Source organism: Canis lupus, chromosome 12 (genome assembly GCF_011100685.1).
Source record: "Canis lupus familiaris isolate Mischka breed German Shepherd chromosome 12, alternate assembly UU_Cfam_GSD_1.0, whole genome shotgun sequence".
Classification (NCBI taxonomy): Eukaryota; Metazoa; Chordata; class Mammalia; order Carnivora; family Canidae; genus Canis; species Canis lupus.
Genome location: NC_049233.1, coordinates 68,602,113 through 68,627,648, shown reverse-complemented (window position 1 = coordinate 68,627,648; position 25,536 = coordinate 68,602,113). Strand labels below are relative to the sequence as shown.

Here is a 25,536-nt window from a genome sequence, read left to right as displayed (position 1 = left end):
AATCTTATTTGGAAATTGGACATTTACCACTGAAGTCAAACTACCAAAAGGTGTACATATCTCCCAGCAGGAGGGCCACCAAGGGTGGGTTGGTCACACCACATGTGCTGTCACAAGGGATGTCCCAGCTGGTCACCACAGCCCATCCTCCAGAATCCACTCTGCGGCAACCCCAAGACATTTGTCATCTTCTCCACTGCTGTCCACCCATTCTTAGACAAGCGTGGCTAATTTAAGTTCCCTTCCCTGCCACCTTTACAGCTAAGTGCAGTCATCTTTGTTAGAGTTTTGTCTGGTTTTGAAGTTAATGTTACTTTGAACCAAAATAATGAAAAGGGGAAAAAGAGTCGAGGAGTAGCTGGCACCCCTGGTTTGGGCTCAGTTGCCATATTTAGGCTTTCATTTCCAAACCTTTCTTTGGATTTTTAAAAAAATCTATGCTTATTATGTACCCTTCCCAGAGATCCAGTTATTGAACTGAAATTTTTAAGCTTTGACTAAAAGAATTTGACTTTGTGGTAGGGCTTATATCTGTGGTTGGAGGGAATCAACCGTGTCACTGCAGGTGGGCTGGTGTTTAAGATCGGTGGCCCCAGGTGGCCCCTTCCAGTTTCATGGACTCAAAGAGACGGACACAACCTCAGGGATTGTCTGGCCCCACTAGCCCCAACAAAGTCTCTTCTACAGAACCCGTGACCGAGGGGAGTCCAAATTCTCTCAGAGGTGAGGAGCTTGCTACTGTGCAGAGCAGCTTGCTCCAATTAAATAATTAAGGGGCACAGGGAAAGTTTAGGGGGTGATGAAATTATTTGTGGCAGTGTTTATATGGGTGTATGTTTCATGCAAATTCATGGAACTCTACAATGAAAGGGTGAATTTTCCATAATTAAACCTTAGCTTTTAAAATGGAACAAACAAACAAACCCCCAAGCAGACAAATACATAGACATGTAGCTCCAATTGTTAAAAAGAAGAGGGAAGGGAGGAGGGAAGGAGAGAGGGAAGGAAAGCAATCTAGTCCTTCCACTGAAGGGTAGGTGCTTCATGAGGCGTGAACTTGGTCTTCTTCCTTCCTCTGGTCTCAGTGACTGGGCGGTGCCTGGCATGCAGAAGGCCTCTGATAAATATCTCTTGAGCCATCTATGCTTGTAGTCACTTTATAAGCAAACAGAAACACATCTCCGCAGTCTCTCACACAGCAGCCCTTTGGGTATTTGAAGACCCTCTCCCTCATCGTTATTCGGCTTTTCTCCTCTGGGTGGAATTTAACCATGTTCCATCCACGTACTGTTTCCCTCCTGATGTTACATCCCTCGCCCTCCCCCAGCCTGCCTCTCCAGCATTAGAAACTCTGCCCCTGAGGTGATCCAGCCCTCGAGCAGTACCCGGGGCTGTTGCTTCTGTAGACCATGTCAATAGATTCCAACCCTAATCTTCTTCCTTTGCAATCAGTACCAAGTGCCTGGTAATGGATCGTGAAAGATTTCTAAAACAAAAACAAAACACACACACACACACACACACAGTAGTCGTCTATGAATGGGGCGGGAGGGAAAGGTAGGGAGGATAGCCACCCAAGAGATAGGGTGATGACATATCCATCCTCTTAAGCGTCTTGACCGAAATGAGGCCAGGTCTCGCCCCCCTTTGTTTAAAACAGCAGTAGTGCTGTGTATAAATCTTTCAAGGTAGCACCGTATCACATCCTGACTCTTCATTATGAGTCATAGGAAGTTTGAAATTCTTAAAAAAAACTTGAGTGCCTTGAAAAATCTAGTTTTTTTTTTTTTTTTTTACCCCCTAGCCATGCCATGGGGAGATGTATGAATACATAAATATAAAGAGAGTGGTGGTTCTCAACCTGAGTTAATTTTGTTTCTCCCAAAGGAGGAGGCATGGTATTTTGGTTGTCACACCTGGGTGGTGGGAGAATGTGTGCTCCTGGCCTAGTGGGTGGAGGCCTCGGATGCTGCTATAACTATCTTACGGTGCACAGGACAGCATCCGCCACACCCAGTGATCAGGCCTGAGGTGTTGAAAATGCTGAGACCGAGAAACCTGATATGGAAGTAATAAAAAAAAAATTAATGTTCAAAGTGCTATTACTTTGAAGGTTTAAAATTTTAAATACTTTGACATTTAAATATCTGTAAATATAGAACTAGAAAACATCAAGAAGTTTGGTCACAGACCTCGTAAGGGACTGTCTCTTACACTACCCGTAACTCCGAGCAAGAACCGACTTCCATGGATTCAGGCAGACAGATGGGCATCTGAAGGCTTAGGCTGATGACTGTTGACTTAGAAGCGAGACTCACACAACACGATCCCCGCATTCACACAAAGGAGGTTGTCTCCTGTTTTGATTTCAGCCCCAGTTTCTTCAGAAGAGGCTGCCTTTAGATGGTCTCTGAGATGAAATGATATTTCAATCTGGGGCCAGTCCTTCCTTTTGAAGCAAGGGCAGCGATTCTGCTGTGATGAAAATGTGCTTAGGGAGGAGAGAGATCTCATTACCGACGACTGAGATTGGGTATTTTGGTCCACGGGGCTGTTTATCTGCATCAGTTTCCTAGTGACACCACAGTCTGGTTTAAATGTAAGTTGTTGAGAGCTTTTGTAGCCCAAGATGGCTACACTTGCTGAAGCTGGGAGAGTAAAGCAACATATGTCAAGTTGTGATATAGCACAAGCCACTTGAAAAAGACTTTAATTATAGGGCTTGTTTTAGGAGGGTAACTGTGCTTTTTTGTGAGGTATATTTTGGGATCCACTAACCCAGCTTCAGGGCTAGTAATATCTTCCCAGAAAGGGTGTGGCTTGTGCTCGTGAACATAAATATTCTCTTACCAAAGCCTTTGGTGTAATATTCCTTCGACTTCGCTACCCTCCATGTTTCTGGTTCTGATAATCTGTCCCTTCGCAAGGCTGCTGTGAAAATGTGTTCTGGAAAGTTGGAGAAGAAAAGGGTAAAAGATCTCATTTCAGATGGCCAAGTCCAGAGATTTAGAGACTTTACATTATCAGCCTGCTGTTTTTAAGATGAATAGAATGTGGAGGAGTGCACCAAAGCTGAATAGTAAGCAGCGTCGGGTGAGACAGCAAGAATGCTGAATATCCTGATGTAAGGAACTATAGGAAGCTACACATGTATAGCTCCTTCCCTGCCGGCACTGCCTCTCCAACGCCCGGGTAACTCTCGTGGGCCGCCTCAGTGCCCTTTTACCGCAGCGAAGGCCCTCGAGCATGGGTATCCACCTGCACGTAGCTCTTCAAGACTCTCGCCTCTGGCGGCCTCCTTCACTTCCCTCTTAGTACCTGAGGCCTTTGGGCTCCTTCAGAGGAAGGGTTGGAACTTTCTGTCCAGTCAGCGTTTCCTCGTCCTCCTTTGAAAGCGAAGGATAAAAGGAGAAATCAGATCAACACAATAAAACCAGCTTTTCATCTACGCAGTGTGTGTGGCAGGTGGGCAGGGAGGAGGAACAGAGGTAGAGTAAGAATGATTTTTTTTTTTAATCAAAAAGAACCAACCATACCTGAGGGCACAGAAGCACTTTTGCCTAAATTCTAAGTCTCGAAGGGAGTAAAATGAGAGCGAGAAGGCCCCAGGAGGGAGATTGAAGGCAAAGCCTGCTAACTGTAGAAGTCTCTGGAGAGGTGGCCCCTGTTCTCCCAGGGCTGTCTGCGGCCTGCATCTGAATCACCCAGAGAGATTGCTTAAGGGTGCAGGTCCCTGGGCCCAGTCGAGGTGGATGGAATCTGAACCCTTGTAGCAGGTGTGTTCTTCACGTCACGCTCCAGGTGGCTGCTGTGCACACTCACAGGCCGCCCTGCCCAGCCTCTAAGATTCCCTTCCCTGAGCAAGGCTGAAGAATGCAAAGAACAGATCTGCTATTTTGAAGGTCGAGGCTGCGCATGTTGCTCCTTGCTCCGCTGTGCGTGGGCCGATAGAGCACCATGTTCTGCTACCCTGTTCTCTTGATCCTTGAAGTTGCTCCTTGCTCACCAAGAGGAGTGTCCTTCTCATTCCAGATTAGACTGAGTGCCATCCTAAGCCAGATTCTTTGAAGCTGCTTTGAGACCGGCGTCCATCTCGTATGCTCCCGTGTCTCTGCCGTCAGCCCTCACGCAAAAATCTACACTGCAGCTTGGGTTTTGTCTGCAGTAGTGCTTATTTCCCATTTACGGAGGGGAAGCGTTTTCAGACTGAGTTGGCTGTTGCATACTCTAGTACGTGGCTGGACAGCTAACACCGGGTAATAGATCCCACCTGGGATTCCAGGTATTTGGACCAAGTCTATAGCCCTGCCTCTAACTGGAAAGGCTGCCCGTGCAAACGGGTATTATGATATCATTTGTATAGCTGATGCAAGGGTAGAAGGAGCTGCAGCATTTTTGCTCCTCCCAAATCGCCGCTTAGGTGGTGGAACAGGTATTAACCCCTGATAAAATCAGTGACTCCAGGAATGTAGCCTATGTCTTAGGCAGGAGGCCCTTGGGAGTTGTGGGGGTGTTCGTTGTCCTCTTCTCAAAGTCGGGAGGCAGTGTTGGCATGTGGGGGTGTGGAGAGTCGGGTAGGGTTGGTAAATGTCCTATGGTGTCTGAGACAGCCCTGCCCAGTGAAGAGTTGCACCCCAACTAAGAAACCCTGCTCTGCAGCTGTACATCCGACGCGGGCAGTAGAGCCAGGTGTGTATCTATGCTCTCTGAATCCAGGCCCCCCCCTTTTTTATTTATTCATAGAGACACACACACACACACACAGAGAAGCGGGTTCCATGCAGGGAGCCCGATGGGAGCCCGACGGTAGGTGGGACTCACTCGATCCCGGGTCTCCAGGATCACACCCTGGGCTGCAGGCAGCGCTAAACGGCTTTGCCACTGGGGCTGCCCTGAATCCAGGCCCTTTACGGCCCTGTCCGTGTTAAAGGCATCACAGAATTAATTCCTGCTTCACTGGGAGTTCTCACTGCATTAAAAATTGAATTCTGAGTGATTGTTCTTTGGGTTGAGCCTTTGCTACTCTGCACCAGAACGCGGGCACAGCATGCTCTATGTGCAAGCAGCCTTTCTGAAACCTCAGTAGCCCTGCTTGACCAGCACCCTGTACCTGTCTTTTTTTTTTTTTTTCTTTTAATGCCCGGCCCAGCCAGAAAGATTAAAGCCCAAGAGGATGCTCTCCACCTAGAGCCTTTGATCCAGTCTTATTGGCTTAAAAACCATCCAGATAGGGAATTAGGTGTCAATTTCAGGAGTTTTTTGATATGGTATCTCTGGCTTCCTACCTACCTGGTACACTTCTAGGGCCTACTATGGGAGCTTTATTTAAAGTTTGGTTTTGATGTCTGCCAACAAAGCAGCCAAAACAGTGGCTACATCAGCTTGAATGAGCACACATGAAATTTATTAAAGTGGTAAAAATATCACCATACTGAATGAAAAGGCACACAGTGAAGCTGACCTGAATATAAATATATCAGGATTATAAAAAGAGGAGAGAGTGATATTATGTGATTTTTTTCCCCTCTCATTTTTTTTTCTTTCTCTCTCCCAGTTTCCTTCTCAACTTTTTATTCTGAACAAAGCCACTAGTTTGAGAGGATGGCAAAACCAACACCTATGTGCCCTTTACCTGTAAGATTCGTCAATTGTTCTGAATTTGCCATATTTGCTTTCTTTATTCCTTTTTCCAATTATTTATACACATATATATCTATATGTATTATATATAACACATATGGCATACCTTACATAAATTTTTGCTACACCATTTGAAAGTTAAAAACATCTTGGCACTTGACCTCTACACATTTCATTGTGTATCTCCTATGGGTTCCTCTGCACAACCACGATATTATACCTAAGATCTTTACAGTAATTTCATGACATCATCTAACATGCATTCCACATTCAGACAGCTCCCTGTTGGCCAGGCTGCAGGTGGTACAGAGCATCCTGCACTCTGGCCGTGCCTGTTTCTGCATAGTGTCGTTCAGCTTGCTCCTTCTTCCTTGCTGAAAATTGTTAGCTCTCGAGGCTTGGTATTCGATGCAGGGTAAACATCTTCTGCGGCAAGAATACTCCACAGGTGATAATGCATGCTTGATGCTACATCACGGCAGGAGGCCATTGATGTCACATTGTCCCACCATCCACAGAGCCTAGTTTGACCTCTTAAGCAGGGTGTGCTAACCAGACCTCACCCTTGTCCAGATACACTTTGAGTCAGTAAAGGCATCTGTGGGCTGGTTCATGGATCCTTTATGGACATCCTGTCACCCACCTGCCTTGCGTCCTCGAGTATCAATGGATAATCCTCACCTGGATCCGCTACTATGTTGGGATGGTGTCTGACATTTTTTCCCCTTTGCTTTCTCTGCCTCGGTTCTTGATAGTGAATGACCTAGGCCTTCATATTTTTTACAGTGACGAATTAGACACTTCCCAGGTGGTCAGCTAGATTTTGCTGTGATAATAGATTATGCTAACCACATTTCTTTCTAGTCTCTAGGATAAGAAGGAATAACTCTAACAAAGCTATTCACTACCTGCCAGCGTACCACCTGGGCTCCTTAACTGTAGAGCTTCTTTCCCTTCTTTCCCCACAGCAGCTCAGACTAGCAAGGAAAGGGACTTGCTCAGGGTCACCCAGCTCCTCTGTTGGCGCCGAGATCAAGCCAGAGTGATCAGGCTCAGAGCCAGGGGTTTTCCACTTTGCTCTGTTCCCTCTGATCCCCTACCCTGTCCGTGTCTCACACCTGCAGTTCTTGCCTTAGACAAATGCCTTCCTGACTGGGTCGGTCTGTAAAACAAGGCATAAGCCGGGGAGGGTGTTGCTGTGCCGCTGCAGAAGCAAGCCACACACACCTAAAAGATGCATGTGCTACTGGGCCCAGAACTCTCCGAAATCTCCATCCATATTGTAACCATCCCAAGTTTTTCATGCTGGTAGCTGATTTATATATTCTGACACTCGACAGCAGAATCGCTAGTTTTCAGCACCTGCGCTGCAGCCGGCTGAGGCCCCTCAGGTCAGCCAAGGCTTTGTTTAGAAGTGGAATTCTGTGCCTGTTTTTAACATACTCTTTCAAACAGAAATTCATGGTCTTGAAATTTGATTTGAGGGGCGTTTGGTTTTTGAAGAGGGGGAACGTGGGGTTTTATAGACGTATTCTATAACTGAAGTATTCTGCCCGACGTGGGATTCGATCCCGGGTCTCCAGGATCGCGCCCTGGGCCAAAGGCAGGCGCCAAACCGCTGCGCCACCCAGGGATCCCCACTGAAGTATTCTTAGAAAACCTTGGATTTCTTACTTAGTAGGTTAATAGCACAGTAGCAGACTTTTCATCTGTGGCTTTGAATGAAAGCAAATACATTTCCCTCTGAATCTCATCTGCATGATTTTTCTGTTTGAAATTGTTCTCTGAGGTGCGGCTGGGCAGCTCAGTTAGTTAAACATCTGCCTTCGGCTCAGGTCATGATCTTGGGGAGCTGGGATCGAGTCTCACCTCGGGCTCCCTGCTCAGTGGGGAGTCTGCTTCTCCCTCTGCCTCTGCCCTTTCCTGCCTCAGTCTGCTTTTTCTCGCTCTCTCTCGCTCTTTCTCAGATAAATAAATAAAATCTTTTACAAGAAAACATTAAAATTGTTCTCTCAGTCCTTACCAGGGAGGCGAAGTGTGTATGTTTTACCAAACGCCTCGCACTCCTGTTCTTTGTGTGTCTTTAACTACAGTAACGAGTCACAGAAGAAACTGTGCACTTGTTCCCATGAGGGGAACGGAAGCAGAGCTGACACAGATGAATAGCTGTGCTCCTCAGCCTGGGCCTCAGTAGTCACAGTGTAAGGGCTGATTACATTAACGCTAATCTTCCTTTTTTTTTTTTTTAAGATTGTATTTATTATCTGAGAAAGAGCGAGAGAGAGCGAGAAAAAGCAGACTGAGGCAGGAAAGGGCAGAGGTAGAGGGAAAAGCAGACTCTGTGCTGAGCAAGGGGCCCAGTGTAGGACTCGATCCCAGGACCTTGGGATCATGATGTGAGCCAAAGGCAGACGCTTAACCGACTGAGCCACCCAGGTGCCCCAACTCTAATCATTTGTAGCAGAAATCATCCTCAAGCTTGGAGTGATGGGGAACCAATTTTGGAGTGATGGGGAACTGATCGCAGGTAGAGGCCTCCTCTGGTTTCACTTCATGCCACAGGAATTTAGTCCTGCCCTCCCATTTTCCAGATTAACAACCTGAGGCAGAGGCAGATTGAGTCGGGCCCGGGTCAGACCTAATTAAGCTTGAGAGTCTCTTGTGCCCCCTCGTCACGTCTCCTGAAGCTAAAGTTTTCAGTCAGCAAGTACCAGCCACGATGCTTCACCCCCGGCATGACGCTCATCCCACAGAAACACAAGACGTTTCTTCCGTTGCTAACCCTCCACAGCCCAGCCTCCCTTCGCCAGAAACAGCTACCAAGTGAAGAAGCGAAGGTCTCAATCCCTGCTGTCCAATAGAGAGAGAAGGCAAAGAGCATGTATGCCTTAAAATTTTCTAGTAGCCAAAAAAAAAAAAAAAAATTTCTAGTAGCCATGTGAAATGAAAGTAAAAAGAAATATGTGGAATCAATCTTAATAATATACTTTGACCTGAGATGTATCTAAACTATCCTATCATCATGCAACCAGTATTAAAAATCATGGAAATAGTTGTGTGCTAAGTCCTAGAAATCTCCGTGTGTGTTCGACTCGTAAGAGCACATCTCCGTTTGGACAAGCCACCTTTCAGGCGCTCCACGGGGCTCGCAGCTATTAGTGGGGGCCACTCCCAGGGAGATCCTTTCACTGAATCTCTTGAGAGAAACTTAATCAGCTGTCTTGTCCTCCCCCACCCCGTCTGAGGCCACATATTTCTATCCTCTGTGTGCCACTTTTTCCCCCAGCTAACTCTAATTACAGGGAGCCGCTTGGTTTGGCCATAACGGCTGGCTCAGCAGTTTCCCACCCGTCCTGGCAGCTGGCGAGACCAACGTACCCTGCCTTGTAAATGATAGTGGGAAGCGTGCTTCCAAACGTGTCCACGGCAGTTTCCATGATTTCCTTTTCTCTGAGGGGGTAACTTGATGGCATTTTGCAAAACCAGGGTGATTTGTTGTCGTTGTCGTTAAATTCACCCTTTCTGAAAGACCCATTTTAATTAATGGACTATTAAAATACACGCAGGCTTGTAGTCTCCCAGGACCTCAGCAGAACAAGTAGGCGTTGTACATTTTTGTGCATTTTTTTGGCTGTTTTTACACCAAGTTTATATACCTCCGTTTTGATTCATGATGGTTTCTTCTTCTTCCTCTTCCTCTTCTTCTTTTTTTTTTTTTTTTTTTTTTGGCTAGTCAAACACTAGTCAATACATCAGCCCCATTTTGAGCATTATTCACAATGAAACCAAGATTATTCACAATGAAACATTAGTAAAGGTCAGATTCCATTTCCACTAAATGTCAAGTCTCCTGGCCATTGACCCTATCACTGGAAGTATTTGGATCATAATACAATCGTGGGGCGGGGGGCCGATGACAGAAGAAGGGTGATAGGCCTCTGGACTTGGGTATGATGGATTTCACCCAAACAGAAATGTTGATTTGTAAAAATAGAAATCTGAATAGGGTAAAGATTGCCCCATATTATTAATTAGAGGCCAGACTCCACATAGTCCAACAGTCTCAACTAAGTAAAGGATAGAGAAGATAATATCTTTTGTCCCCCTTATCCCATGTCTCTTCCAGTCATTGAAGGATGACACCATAAAACCAGAGAAATGAATTTCCCCTATTTTCCTTCAATAGTGTATTCCTTAGGTTTTGACCTTGTGTCGATCTCTCTTAATCACAGAGCCCCTGAATCTTTAGGTGTCACGTTGCATTTGGAATCAAACTAATGTGTTTTGTAAGAGCAATTTTCTTCTCTCACCCCACCCCTTCCCTACATTAATCCTCAGTCTCCATTTAAATCACAGCACCTCCCCCCCCCCTTTTTTTTAAGGATTTTTATTCATTTATTTGACACAGAGAGAGTGTGCACTAGTAGGTCGAGCAGCAGGCAGAGGCAGAGGGAGAAGCAGGCTCCCCAATGAGCAGTGAGCCCCGATGCAGGGTGGATCCCTGGACCTGGGATCATGACCCAGGTCAAAGGCAGACGCTTAACCGACTGAGCCACCCAGGTACCCCAATCACAGCCCTTTTATTCACTCTGATTCAAAGCCATTTTCATGTCTTTGAGTGGCTATCTCATGTTCATTTCAAAAATATCATTTACTAGCTCTGTTTCTTCTAAACAACCAGAAATCATACTTGACTCCAGCCAAGTGTTTTATTTCTAGTGGGGTACCGAGTAGAAATGTTTCGGTTTCATCTTCAGTATTAATAGTTGACTGAGAGTGATGGATGGGGGACTGAGGAAAGGAGAGGAAATCCAGAATACAGTGGCAGAGGACCATCCACTCCAAGGATTCTTCTCTGAATCACCAGAGGAGTTATTAAAAACCCTGGCCTCACAGGCAGAGGCCCTGGAGGGACAGGACCCAAGCAAGTATTTAAGAACCACCTCCCCTCACTCAGTTGTGTCCATTTGTCAAAATTCAGGGACAGTTTCACTCTCTGTAAACTATACCTTAACAAACTTAATATCCTGAGGTATATTTATATATGCACACATTGTAAGTTTTGAAATTTTTGACACTTACTATGGGGAATATTTTAACTACCAAACTGGACTCTGAGATAAAGCTCGCAGTCCAAAGAAGCTCGCAGTCGTTCATTCAGTAAACATTTAGGAGCAGTGCTGGGCATTGTTCCTGCCTTGGGAAAACAGAGGTACATTGAGACACAGTACATGACAAGGGTTTTGTTTTATGGGTGAGACCAAACTCCACCAATTAGGACACAAAACGGAAAGTATAATATGAGTGTTTCTATGGAGCACAAAAGGAAAAGCAGATCCCCAGTACACACACGTGCACACACACACATTCCCACACACACATTCCCAGTTCTACCCCCACTGCCTTCTTGAAGATGGAATAGGGTAGGCAGTGTTAGGAAAATTTCACAGGGAAGCCACAGAACATGAGTCCTGGGGCGTGATTAAGCAAGGAAGTGGAAAATATTATGCCTGTTTTTCAAAGGAATGACTCTCAAAATTTGGTTTGAAAGTTAAAAAAAAAAAAAGTTATTATGGCATCACTTTTTTTTTTTTAAGGATTTTATTTACTTATTTGACAGAGAGAGACAGAGATAGTAAGGGAAGGGAGGAGAGGGAGAAGCAAGCTCCCCCCTGAGCAGGGAGCCCGATGCAGGACTCAATCCCAGGACTCTGGGATCATGACGTGAGCCCAAGGCAGACGCTCAATCGACTGAGCCACCCAGGTGTTCTGCATCAATTGTTTTTTTTTTTTGTTTTTTTTTTTTAAATTTATTTATGATAGTCACACACACAGAGAGAGAGAGAGAGGCAGAGACACAGGCAGAGGGAGAAGCAGGCTCCATGCACCGGGAGCCTGACGTGGGATTCAATCCTGGGTCTCCAGGATCGCGCCCTGGGCCAAAGGCAGGCGCCAAACCGCTGCGCCACCCAGGGATCCCGCATCAATTGTTTTTAAAGTGATTTCAAGGGACGCCTGGGTGGCTCAGTGGTTCAGTGTCTGCCCTCACCCCAGGGCATGATCCTGGGGTCCCGGGATCGAGTCCCACATCGGGCTCCCTGCAGGGAACCTGCTTCTCCCTCTGCCTGTGTCTCTGCCTCTCATGAATAAATAAATAAAATCTTTAAACATAAATAAAGTGATTTCAGTAACCTTTCATACTGTTCAGTTTTTTTATCCTGATCTATCTGGTCACAGTGCCTGACACACAGTAGGTGTGCTGAATTGAATTGATGCTTTCAGTCTGCCTTTCCCTGACAAACTATCATACACAGTTGTCTCTTAGGATAATAAAGTCATGTATAATTTTCAAAACAGAACCCACATTACCCCTGTGAGCACTGCTTCCTAAATACTAAAAATGTTTGCCCTTGAAGGAAAGAGCATACAAGACCATTTAAGTGGTTCCTGACGGTACATGTCACAGTATGATTTGATTTTTATATTTAAGGAACATTAACTCTTCTTTCTAACCCAGTTTTTTTTATTCTTTTTCATTTTTAAATATATCCAAGGTTTTGGATAAGCAGCTGAGCCAAAAGAAATGATCATGGCCTCTCCTACCCAGTTTGACCTTCCACCAGATCCAGGACATAGCACCGTGTTTTCCTGGGTCTCGGATGCTCTTTCAGGAGTTGGGGAGCAAAGAGTAGTTGAGAGCAGCTGTTGATACTGAATTGAAAAAAATACAGTCAGTGCAGGGCGTCCGCTCGCCCAGGACAAGTGCTCTCCCTACACATTTTTTTTTTTTAAAGCTCAATCTACTCTGACAATCGAGTTGTTTCCATAGATTTTTATTTTATTTATTTATTCCTGAGACACAGAGAGAGAAAGAGGCAGAGACACGGCAGAGGGAGAAGCAGGCTCCATGCAGGGAGCCCGATGCGGGACTCCATCCTGGGACCCCGGGGTCACGCCCTGGGCTGAAGGGGGCGCTACCCCGCTGAGCCCCCCAGGCGCCCCTCTGCCTACACATTTTGCAGCTGATCTGCGAGTTACCATTATGGGATACTCTGATACCGCCAAACATAGCAGGAACGGTCGTCACGCTGTGTGGTGACGAGGCGGGCCGGGGACCAGCTGGCGTATTGCTTCTTTTGGAAGGCCGAGTAGCATTTCTAGAGGTGCTCGGTGCGTTGGAAGCTCTCACGGCCGTTCTACCTACGTCCCGAGCCTAAACGAAACGTGCATTCCGGTCTCCGTTCCAATTACTAGCCCTTCTGGCTGCAGGGAAAGTAGATGAAGCCACAAGAAGCGGGTTTAGGGTTTTAAATGGCAGAATGGACAGGCCGCTCTCCGTGGCGCTGGGCGTGTGATAGGGATCCGAGCTCCCCTCTGCAAGCCAGCTGCGGGGTCTTGGTCCCTGACTCTCCCCTTCCTACTTTCCAGGGTGGGGTGGGGGGAGTCCGGAATCGCAGGAGCTGAGATGTGGTGCTCGGGTGATGCCCGGCACCATTATATGCTTATTCCGTGTCAGGCCTCGTGCCTTTGGCCTTGTGAGCACACAGATCGATTCTTGCCATCTTCTTGTTTAAAAGCTGTCCAGGGGTGACAAAACATGAGAGATACCTGACTCTGGGAAACGAACAAGGGGTAGTGGAAGGGGAAGTGGGCAGGGGGTTGGGGTGATGGGGTGATGGGCACCGAGGGGAGCACTTGGCGGGATGAGCAATGGGTGTTCTGCTGTATGTTGGCAAATTGAACTCCAATAAAAAAAATTTTTTTAATAAATAAATAAAAGCTGTCCAGGGTTCCCAGCAGCCTCTGAGAAAGGCCTGAACGTTGTCCCCCGACGTCCAAGGCCCTTCAGCATGCATCTGTCTGAACTGGCTTTCTGCTGACCTTAGGCTTCGTACCCGCCCGACCGCAAGAGCAGACCGCCCCTCGGGGGGCCTCGGGCCCTCGCTGTCCTCCTCCAGGATGCCTTCCTTCCATCTCTTACAGTCTGCTGCAAGGGTCGTCTCAAATGCCACTCCTTCCAGTCCTTCAGGCTGCAAAAGTCACCTCTTTGTCCGACGCTGTGTCCCTCTCTCGGGGGGCTCCAAGAGGCCTCTTCTGGTGGAGCCTCTGTTCTCTGCAAGGAGGCCTGCAGAAGGCCACCTCACTGTCCTCACGTGGTCTCTCTGTACAGATGCATCCCTTGTGAGCACAGCAGACCGATGGGACTAGAGCCCTATCCTATGGCTTCACTGAACCTTAATTATCTCTTTAAAAGGCCTGTCTTCCAACATAGTGACACTGGGGGTTAGGACTTCAGGATATGAATTTTGGGGAGACCCTGTCCTGTCAGTAATGCATGGATACAAAAATACTGCCAGCCCCTCTGAGGGAGCATGTGCACATTTGGGCTCCCGTGCATGCTCTGTGACCAGCTTTCTTCTTCCCTGCCCTCGTGCAGAAGGCCCACAGGGCCCCGGATGGCTTTGTGGCTCACCTGCAGCAGCCCTGCCGGGCTGGTTGGGTCCAGCTGCTTCCACCCCTCCAGGACCCTGCCTCTGCTGCCACTGCGAGGGCTCCCAGACACACGCACCATGTCACTGCACACAGAGGTCCTCCCGCAGACCCTCAAGGCCCCTGGCCGCCAGGGAAGGGGAACAAGAGAAAAGGAACCACGGCACAGAGGGGAAGGAATCAGGGTACAAGAACAGGAGGGTGACATTTTGGGGGTAAAAGAAAGAAACGAAGCCTTTTCCTTTTACTTCTCTGTTAAACATGTCCACGGGTGTTTTTTCTTCTCTCCAGGATTCTCCAGGTCCTCGATTCTGAAAGCGGCTAAGGAACCCCTTGCCCTTAGCTCTAGTAGTTTAGACCGTTGAGAAGGGATGTAGGAGAAGGCAGTCTAATCGGGGCCTTTGGTAACCCACCTCTGGCTTACAGAGAAAGGCTGTTCAGTTACAAATAATTTTTATTCTGCTAAATCAGAGGCTCCTCAAGCTGTCATCTGCCTGCAAATTGGCTGGAGGCACGACTTCTGCATTATGCAAAGTATTTATTCTCACAATTAAGATGCTGGAAAGTGTGGTTTCACACTTTTCTGCCAGTATAAAGGTTCTCACCCAGTAGTGAACCAAAGTCACCTGGGGGGGGGGGGGGATTTACAACATACCTAAGCCCTTTGCTTCTGCTTCCCTTCCCGCCTATGCGGGTGAGATGACCCAGGGCCTCTCTCAACCTGTACTATTAACCACCGTGTCATCATCTATCTTATTACTTCCTTAGAGGTTTCTGATTACATTTTTCAAATGTAGGATTCCTTTTTTTTTTCCTTAACAAAATCCAGTGATGAATTCATTTTTTAATATTTTGTTCCATTATGGAAATTTTCAAATTTATAGAAAATACACAGTGTAGCCTCATGTACACTCCCCCCCACGAATCCCTCACCCAGCTCCAACAGTTATCCACATCCTCCCATTCTTATTTCGTCTGTACCTAGATTACTATTGCTATTTATTTTATTTTATTTATTTGTTCATGAGAGACAGAGAGAGAGAGAGAGAGAGGGAGGCAGAGACACAGGCAGAGGGAGAAGTAGGCTCCATGCAGGGAGCCTGACGCGGACTCGATCCCAGGACCCTGGGGTCACACCCTGAGCCACCCAAGTGCCCCTGTTGTTACTATTTTTTGACTCTGCAGTTTTGTTTCATAGGAGAGAGAGCACGCCTTGCTTATGCCTTGTTTTTGAACTAAAAACTGGTTCCACGTCCTTACAGGCGCTTCCCCCATCATTTTGCATTTAATCCTCACGGCCCCCCAAGGCATTGTTACCCACATTCTATGACTGTGGAAACTGAAGCGCTAGGAAATCAGACGCACGTGCAGCCCCCCAGCTAGTAGGTGCTCAAGCAGGGATTCACTGCCGCAGGTGTCCTAAAGCCATGCTTTTACCCCCAAGCTACACCTTGGAAGAATAAAGACCATTAAAATAAATTTTTTTAAAAATGTGTAGATAAGCTTTACGGTTTGGCTAGATGGATCCACTATATGATAAAGCAAATATGGTATAATGTTAATGTGAGAACTAGGTAGTCAATGTAAAACTACTAAAGCTGCGTATTTGAAGTTTTTCACAGTAAAATATTGGTGGAGGGTAATTTCAACAGAAGCCGACTTTGCCTTACCCATCAAGCAGTGGACAAAACACATAAGCTATTTTGTTACCCATCCTCTTCAGGTCTGCTCCAAAGAGCCAAAGAGACGGATTTGAAACTTGGTTGAATTTTGATTTTAGAAACGTCAAGCCAGGGCAGCCCGGGTGGCTCAGTGGTTTAGCGCCACCTTCAGCCCAGGGCATGATCCTGGGGTCCCGGGATCGAGTCCCACGTCGGGCTCCCTGCATGGAGCCTGCTTCTCCCTCTGCCTGTGTCTCTGCCTCTCTCTCTCTCTCTCTCTCTGTGTGTGTGTGTTTCTCATGATTAAATAAATAATATCTTTAAAAAGAAAGAAAGAAACGTCAAGCCAGGGAGAGAAATCACTCGGAGGTGTACCGGGCGAGGTCCGAGAGAACTCAGAAAACTGATTCGGGCACAGGGTCACCCCAGCGGGGGCAGGGGGGGCGGATACATGTCAGCTGACAGCTCGGGAAGCCTCCTCGCTCTTGCTGCTCTTGCAAGGCTAGAGCTGGTTATAACGACGGACAGTTCTCCTTTCCCAGTTCTGGCCACTTCGGTGGGATCCCATCCTCTACCCAAAGGAACATTCCGCGTCCATACAAACAGCGGAATGAAAGGATGTAATCGATTGCTTTCACCAAACGACATCAAACAGGAGCTGCCCACACCGCTCTACTGTGTGACACGGGCCCCGCGTCGATGGTGACCTGGCCTGGCCGCCAACTGCTGAGCGCTCTCTACTCTCTCAGGGGTAAAGGGATCCCTGGGGGCGTTTCATTGCTGAAGGTATAGCCCACGGGCTCCCTCCCACTCCGCCGAGAGCCCCGTGAGTCCTGGCGGCCCCAGTGTGGCTGCCATTGGCATTACTCAACCTGCCTTTCCAGCTTTCCCCTGCTCTGGAGGAGGAAGCTGCTTAGAGATAGGACAGCCATCTCTCCAGGATCCCCCAGAGTCCCCACAAATTGTGAAACTGTGGTCCCATGAGGAAACCAAGAAGTTTCTAGTAACCCACCTTTCCCACTGACTGCCAAAGTTCTGATGGAGCCTTGGGGCCCATGTGACTCACTGACGTCCATAGCATCACGCTGCCCTCCTTTTGCCGTTACCCTAAACACATAAGCTATTTTGAATTTATGAGGGCTATAAGAATTTAAAGCCCTCAAAAAGTACCCGTCTCTTGAGTTAAGTAATCCATCAGCTTCCTTCATCTGGAAACGTTCAGGCAGTCCTGGTTAAAAGGAAGAACGGGCTTTGCGATCATGCTGGATGCGGACCCCCAACTTCCACCATTCCTGGATGGGAGACATGGGGAAAAGTGCCCTACCTCGTTGAGCCTAGCTCATGGGATTGTTGGAAGATGCAAGCTCAGATAGAAAGTATGTGAAGCCGCCTAACAGTGTCCCTAAGCTAATGTCACTAAGCAGTGGTTTCCCTTCCTCTCCTGTGTGATACGTTGCAAGGTATGAGAGGAGGGCTCGCATCCCTGCCACCAGCTGGTGGTATGAGCACACCTGGTCTCTCCGCATCTGTCCACCTAAGTCTCCTCATCTAAAAATGGACTGTCTGCTCCAAGATGCTGTGACTTTAAAAAAAATAAATAAATCACACTAATTGCTCCTTAGGAGGCTCCTTCCGACTGTGGGGGGCATGGGGGAAATTCCTACACATGTGGCAGCCCAGAGAGAGTGAAGACTCGGGACTGGTGAGCTCGAGGTAGGGATCGCAGGGGAGAGATGATCAAAATGACCCCAGAATCAAAAGCTAAGGTCGCCCACTTGGGTATCAAGGCCGAGTTACAGCGCACTGAGGGGTGTGGGTGTCTGCACTTCTGGTCATTTGCCCAGAGGAAGGCGACTGCGGCCTCCCCCCCTCCGGGCCCCTGCCCGGGGGAGGCTCCTAGGCTGCTTCAGACGAGCCCACCGCTGCAGCACCCCTGCCCACGCGCGTGACCTCTGCCCTCCTCCCGACACTGATTTCCGTCACCATTTCGCGTGCTCTCGAACCACAACAGGTTGTCTGCTCAGTTTTGCGTACCAGGCGTCGAATCCGTAGTTCACGTGGCCCGGCAGCCTGGCCTGTGGACCTTCTGTCCTCGTGGCTGGCCCCGCACGTCCTTCCTCCCCGGCCTGCAGCCGCGCGGAGCCTGGAGCTGGGCTGAGCTGGGAGCGAGGGAAGGAACGGGGTGTGGGCTTGCTCCCTCCGTGGGCGCGTGGCTGTTCTTGCTCGTTTGTCTCTTATATCTGGGTTTTGTCGGGCTCTCGGCTTTCTTTTCGGGCTGTATTTTGCTGCTGGTCGCAGGAACTTGCAAAATGGGGTGACTTCGTTGCTTATCGTTTGGGATCAAACTTTCCCCAGCGAGATACAGAGAACGCGCGTGGGGAGGATGATGGTGCCTCGCAGGGGTGACGTGTTCTACCGTCTGAAGAGCGCTCTCCCATACACTACGGTCCCGTTTTGTCTGCGTTAAACTCGGAAAGAGACGAAGGCCCCACTCGCCCTGCTAGAGCGGGAGCTCTTCGTTGTCTTTACACCATCTCTGTAGTCAAACCACAAAGGGGAGAGTTACGGCAGCCTTCTGCTCCGTTCCTTTTCTCCTTCTAGCTTCAGCTTCATGTCCTCCAGACGTTTTCCCAGCGCACTGCTGGATTGTCTGGACACTTAAACAGTTGTTGACCGATGACATGTGCCATCAGGGAGCTTCCGATCCAGTGGGGGAAAGAGCCCTCCATCCGTGAGTGTAAGCAACAGAGCCCCCCACGCAGAAGGCACTCGGTAGCCAGATGCTGAACGAGCGGGGAAGAGATGAATGGCTAGCGTAACCCACCAGAGTCCTGAAAAGCAAGGAGAAGAGCCGGGGAGGAACTGGAAAAGACATGATCCTCCATGGGAACAGGCACAGGGGTGCAGCACCCCAGGGTGGGGGTGCCTGGGAGCAAGAAGGCAGGAGGACCAGGCACCCCCAGGGATTGTCTGCGCTAGTGATTCACCATCCGTTAGCGCGGCTAAATGCGAGTTGAAGATGTTGGAGGAAGCCACATGGGTAGGGGCTGAGAAGAACGAGCAGGAAAACTGTCGTCCTCTGCCCTGTCGGGTGGGACAAGCAGAAAGAGGGAAGCAGCAGGCAGACAGACTGGAGGGTCGAGCCCGCCGTGTCGGAGCCCGTGCTAGGAGCTGGGCGAAGGCCATGGGGACAATCAAAGCAGCAGCACAAGCCTCGGCCCCAGCCGTTCAGAGACCCTGCCATGCACAGGAAACAGTGAACCGGTGTGACTGTCCCACCCCCACATGATCAAGCGTGGGGGATAAGCCAAGGAACCGAGACACTATGAGATCAATGTGAGCCCGAGGAGCTAAAAGGAAGGCTTCCGGAGGGTAAGATCAGCTTGAGGCCGGGCACATGAGTGGCCGGCTGTGGGGAGATGTGTGCCCTCCTGGGTGGAGATGGTGCCGGGGCACTGGGAGATGGTGCAGGAGGCGTGGGGGCCCTCCCGTGGGAGGCCCGGAAGCCAGGCTGGAGAGCTGAGGAAGGGAGCGGGCCAGGAAAGCGAGGTTACGTGGAATCCTTGTCCCGAGGCCCCGGAGGCTGGGCTCTGCACCTCCCCTGGCCCACGGTGCGAGAGAGAGCCGGGGGAAGCAGGCTCCTCCTTGGCACAGGCACGGAGCCCTCTCGGTGGCTCCTGGGGGTCCTGACCTACTCCAGCCCAGCTGCTACCCCCCTGGCAGTAGAACAGGAGGAAGTCAAGGTCCTCTGCTGTGGCTGTCAGGAGGCACTGTTTCTGTCGGTCGTTTTCGCTGCCATGAAGCTCACTGCGTTCGAGTGTTTTTGGAGAGCCCCAGAAGCTTGTGCTGTGTGAGCTCTAGGCACTTTGATCATAGTGAGGTTTATTTAATTGTCAGTCTGTCTGGCTGTTTATTAATTATCAAAGTGTAGCTGACATACAGTGTCGCATATTTTCAGGTGTGCAACGTAGTGATTCCGCTTCTCTGTGCACCACAAGTCTCTCTCACCACACGGTGCTATCACCATACCATTGACTATATTCCCTGTGATGAACCTTTTATCCCCGTGACTTATTCTTTCCATAACTGGGAGCCTGTATCTCCCACTGCCCCTCACCCATTCTGCCCGTCCACCCCCCACCCCTCGTCTCTGGCAACCACCAGTTCTCTGTACTTATGGCTCGGTCTCTTTTTCTTTGTTGATTCATTCATTTTTGTTTGTTTTGTTCTGTTTTTGGATTCCACGTACAAGTGAAATCACAGGGTATTTGTCTTTCTGTATCTAGCATATTTCATTTAGCGTAATGTCCATCCACGTTGTCACGAATGTCATTATGGTGAGTTTCTTACGATAACATCCGCATTGATACGCGCCCTCGGTGTACAGTACTTAGAAAATACAGAAAAGCACAAAGGACAAAAAGAGTCACTATTATTCCATCACTCAGAAATTATCACACATGTTGTTAGTATCTTTGTCCAGTGTCCAAACTTGGAAGTTTTTTTAAGTGATTTCAAATTGCACTTAATGTTTTACATCTTATTTTTATAACTTGGCACTGTACCATGAATATTATCATGTCAGTAGTGTCAATAAGTTTATTTTACAGTGTGATTCCAGGGCTATCTCCTATCCCACTCTAGGAATGTGCCGTAGTTTATTTAATCACATAGGAAACCAACCTCTATTTTTGCTTATTTTGGTTGTTTCGAAAGACTTGGGTTTTAACCATTTTTAAAAACAACGTCATACTATACCATTTTCAGATAACCTTGTTTTCATTGAGTGAATTGCCCAGTCAGGTTCAAGCAAACAAAAAAAGTTCTTCATAAAGTTTTATCTCATTTTTTGTTGTCATTTTATCAAAATGATAATCAACCCCTGAGTGGAAAAGAATTGTATGTGCCATAGCTTGCCGCTCTAAGAAAATGCAAGCAGACCAAGCCCCGTGCTGATGGATACACCCAAGTATAGAATAAGTTTAGGGATCTCAGGTGTAGCAGGTAGTTCTTAGATGTTAAATATCATCCTGTGCTTGATATAGTGAAATTTCAATTAAAAAAAATTTTTTTTGAGTAACCCTCAGTATTCAGGTAGATGAAGAGCTTTCTTAACCCTCTCTACCTACCTACATCTCACTCAGCGCCTCTCTCTTCAAGACATCTGTCTCCTTCCCGATGTGGGATGCCATTTGAAAGGCTGGCTCCTGCTCACTTTATTGTAAGCTGTGGGGAAGAGAAGGTGTCAAGCCTATTTTCCCTTTGAGGCAGAGTTTGAATTGCAGAGGCCTGGAGCTTCCTGTTTGTGTTTCTTTTCCAGTAATACGTGTGATTCACCACAGTTCAAGGTAACCCCCATCTACAACGCCTCATTTTTTTTTTCAAATGGAATTTTTCTGTGGGAACCATAGAATAGAGAGGAATCCTGAAAGTCTTCCATGAAATTGTGCTCGCGGCATCTCATAATTTTGCAACGTAATTAGTTACCTGTTTTTCTTTATTATTTTTTAATCAGTCTATGCTCATACAAACAAGGTATGCATCATAGAGCAGGAAATGAAGGTCAAGAAAAATAAGTATTGTATTTTTTTGAAAAAAATTACTTTGTTGCTGGTACATGGGAGCAGAATTTTTCATATTGAACTAATAGCAGTTTGCTAAGGCCTTTTGTCAATTCTAATAATTTATCTGTAATTTTTCTTAGGTCTGTGTAACCAGTGTCATCCATAAATAACCATCAGATTTAGTTCTCCCTTTGCAACATTTATTTATTTGTTTATCTTTCTTATTTTAACCCCTCTGCCTAGGACCCACAGTACAGTGTTAAGCAAAATAGAGAGAGCACACCTCCTTGACTTGTTCTTAATTTTAAAGGGAAGGCTGAAAAAAAAAGGGGGAAGCGGGGGGAGGCTGCTAGCATTTTGCCATTGAACATGATGCTTACTGTTGGGATTTGGTTAATACTCTTTTTTTAAGTTAAGAGAGTTACCTTCTGATCCTAGTTTGCTAATAAGAGTTTCTGTTTTTTTTTAAATCACAAATAAGTGTTGAATTTTACTCAGTGCTGTTTCTGCATCCATTGATAAGATCGAGGGTTTTTCTCTGTTAATCTGATAATGGGGAAATTGCTGTCAGCAACTTTCTTAAGTTCAATCGTCCTAGCATTATTGGTACAAATCCAAGTTAGCCATGATATGTTTAATGCACTGTTGGGTTCATTTGCTAACGTATTTTTAGGATTTTTATTTGTATTTATATCTGAAATTGGTCTATAGTTTTCCTTTCCCCTACTACCCTTGTCTGGTTTTGATAGTAAGATTCTCTATCTCTGAAAGCGTGCATCTTTTTTTCTCTAAAACTATCTGAACCTACTGCTTATTAGTTTTGTTTTCTTTGATGGAGAGATGAGTAGATTTTTAACCGATACATCAATTCATTTAACGGTTATAAGACTGTGTTTTTCTGAAATTCTTCATTTCAGTGAAATTTTCAAACTTAATGATATACAGCTGTTCCATAGTACATTCTTATTTTTTGTTCTCTGCTGGATCTATAGTTATATTCTCTCTTTTACCCCTAATTTTTTTTAATATTCCCTGTGTTTTTCTTGATCAGTTTTGCTGACTTACCTATCAGCCTTTTCAAATAAACAGATTTTGCTTTGTTAATCTTCTGTAGTATGTCTTGGTTTACTGATTTTCTTAGTTTCTACCCTTTATTATTCCTTTCTTCCACTTACTTTGGATTTATTCTCATTCACTTTCTTACATCCTGAATTGGATACTCATTAGTTTTCCATCTCTTTTCCTTTCTAGGATAAAAATTTAAGTATTTTCCTTAAGTATACCATTAGTGGAATCTGCCCAGTTTTATTTTGGAATGTTATCATTACCATAATTGTTTCATCTTTGATTTCATGAGTTACTAGCAGTGTCATTTTAAATTCCCAAACGAGTGAGAGTTCTTTAGTAACCATTGTGTTTAGGAGTCTAACTTTTTAAAAATCTGTTATTAGAGAATGTTGTTTTTATGAAACCAGTTCCACAAAATTTATTGAGACTTGGTTCATGGCCTGGTGTGTGATCGATTTCTTAAAAACATTCCGTGAATATTTTTTTTAATGGATATTCTCTGATGGGTGCTGGGGAGATAGAGCTTCACACATTAGATGAAACCTCTTAACCATGTTGTTCAAATCTTTTATGTACTTTTTAACTCATCAGTCATTAAGAGAGGTATTGTTAAAATCTCTCACTGTGTTTGTCATTCTATCCTTACCGTTCTGACAATTTGCTTTAATCCTGGAGGAGTATCAAAGAGCCTTTTGCTGACACCATCCTCTTTCTCTCAGAACATGGATTCCCTTCTTTGGCTTCTAAGTAACTATGAATCTAGTTTCCCAGAAGCCCTGAGTTCAAGGCAGTCACCTTCAGATTACCTTGTTAGATTTAACACTGTGGGCTATTTCAGAGGAAAAGAAAAGAACTGCTATGCTCGAAAGAGCCTTAAAGTTCATCTAGCTCCACCAGTATCTGTTTATCTAAACTCTGCTAGAACAGCTCCATTGTCACACAGTCTCTACCCTCTTTGGGAAGCTCTCATTATTAAAACAAGTCATAAGAAAATAATTCTTCTATGTAACAACCCATCAGTTTTTTTAGATTGCTTAAATGTCTTCTTTTACTTAAAGCAAAATAATCTTAACATAATTCCAGGTCTTTTTGATATCTATTATTTTCTGAACAAGTTCTAGATTCTTTCCTTTTTTAAAAAAAGAATTTAGGGATCCCTGGGTGGCGCAGCGGTTTGGCGCCTGCCTTTGGCTGGGGCGTGATCCTGGAGACCCGGGATCGAATCCCACGTCGGGCTCCCAGTGCATGGAGCCTGCTTCTCCCTCTGCCTGTGTCTCTGCCTTTCTCTCTCTCTCTCTCTGTGTGACTATCATAAATAAATTAATTAATTAAACATTTTTAAAAAGTCAAAAAAATAAAAAAAGAATTTCTTTATTCATGAGCAATACACAGAAAGAGGCAGAGACATAGGCAGAGAGAGAAGTAGGCTCCCTGTGGGGAGCCCAATAAGGGACTCAATCCCAGGACCCCGGGATCATGCCCTGCGCCAAAGGCAGACACTCAATCACTGAGCCACCCAGGCTCCCTCGAGTTCTAGATTCTATATAGTCATGGCTTGAGAGACTAAAATATCTCATTGGATAACTACCAAGGAACCCCTCCAAAAAATTACATTATATGGAGGCTAAAACTCACTGACTCCGTCATATAAGAACTCTCTCTTAAGAGAAACAGTTGAGATGAGACTGTGCCTCTAGTCTGTTATTCTTAAGGTATACACCAAGATCCACGCAGTCCTTGTCCTGAAGATCAGCAGCAGCTACCGGAGGAAGGAAAACAATACATGGCAACAAATTTCCTGTTATTAAAAAAAAAATCCAACTTTCTTTAGAAATTTTGCTGGCTTGCTTTCTATGTTTCTAATAGATAATAGGGAAAATCTTGCCTTTCATTTGCTGACATAAAGGTAAATGTTATGTTTGGAAGTTGCAGAATTCACAATTTATACACTGAGGGAATGGTAAGAGGAGTCAGAAGGTCTCATCCTCCCATGGGAATAGTACCCTATTGTGTTTGCAGGGAGTCAGCTGTAAATCACGGGCACTCCACCCCCTTTCCTTCAGGATCCTCTCCTACCATCAAGAAGGGAAACCTCAGCTTAAGGCCCAGAACTATTCAGACAGTTAAGGAGTCCCATCTTCAAGCAGATAAAATGCAAGTAATATCTTAATTACTTAGGAAAATGCTTAGGATTTACTTAATGCGGAACAGAGAGACAACATTGCCCTTTTAAATTGTCTCTATCTAAAAAAAAAAAAATTAAAAAATTAAAAAATAAATTGTCTCTATCTCTTGGTGCCTCAAATTTCATTATCGTTGCAATTTAAAGACTCAAAATTCAGATTTGCTAAGAATAGGTAAATAGAACCTCTAGTGTGACTACTCCTTCATTGTGATTAACCTCCTTCGCTCAGCCTAACTAAAGGGAAGACCTCCATGATAATCAGCAAAACCTCTTCTCTTGGTTAAGACCAGCTAGGTTTGGTAAGTAATTTTTACCCAACATATTTATGTCAAAAGGTCCCAGGTTTCTAAGTGTTTCTGAGACTTACCTAAAGTGAGGCCAGACCTAATGCTATTTTCAGCAAACTGCGTTAGATCACACCGGCTTTCCTGCAGCCATGTCAAACAATTGACTCAAATTGAAATTACTCAACTAACACCCACCCCCCCAATCTTTTTCACACGTGCTGCTGCTCAAACCCACACATCCACCTTCCTGTACTTACATAACATTTTTTTTTCAGGCAGGCCCTCAAATTTTCCTCACTAATTTTACCATCTCCATTCTGGCCTTAGTACCCTAGGCTAGCAAGATATTTTTGTGTCCTGAGGTTGTCACTTGTTACATTTCTGATTCCTCCAAAAGTTTGTCTCATCTGAATATTTTACCAAGCAAATTTTCCATGTCTTCATGTAAGATGTTGGCAAAGTTGTTGGCGAGCTCAGAGCCCTGTTTTATGCCCACTAGAGGCCACCTTCTAAGTGAACATGAACTCACTGATCAGCCCCATTTAGATATTATCATTCATTGCATTGCCCTGGTATCCAGGCCATAGTTTCCTGTCTCCCAAGGGAATATGAGAAGCCTTTTTGGATGATGCATTGCTGAA

The 25,536-nt window shown here is 46.2% G+C and overlaps 1 protein-coding gene across 3 annotated transcripts in view; it reads left to right on the top strand.

The window, feature by feature from the left end:
- The window catches only part of FYN (FYN proto-oncogene, Src family tyrosine kinase), a 211,762-nt gene that overhangs the window by 94,757 nt on the left and 91,469 nt on the right, over positions 1-25,536 (top strand). Inside the window, exon 1 of one of the 3 annotated variants that reach the window (XM_038554981.1) lies at positions 19,054-19,163. The exons of the other annotated variants lie outside the window; for them this stretch is intronic. The gene's annotated coding sequence lies outside the window, so the exon portion shown is untranslated. Of the gene's footprint in view, positions 1-19,053; positions 19,164-25,536 lie in introns of those variants that run through there. 3 annotated transcript variants of the gene reach the window in all.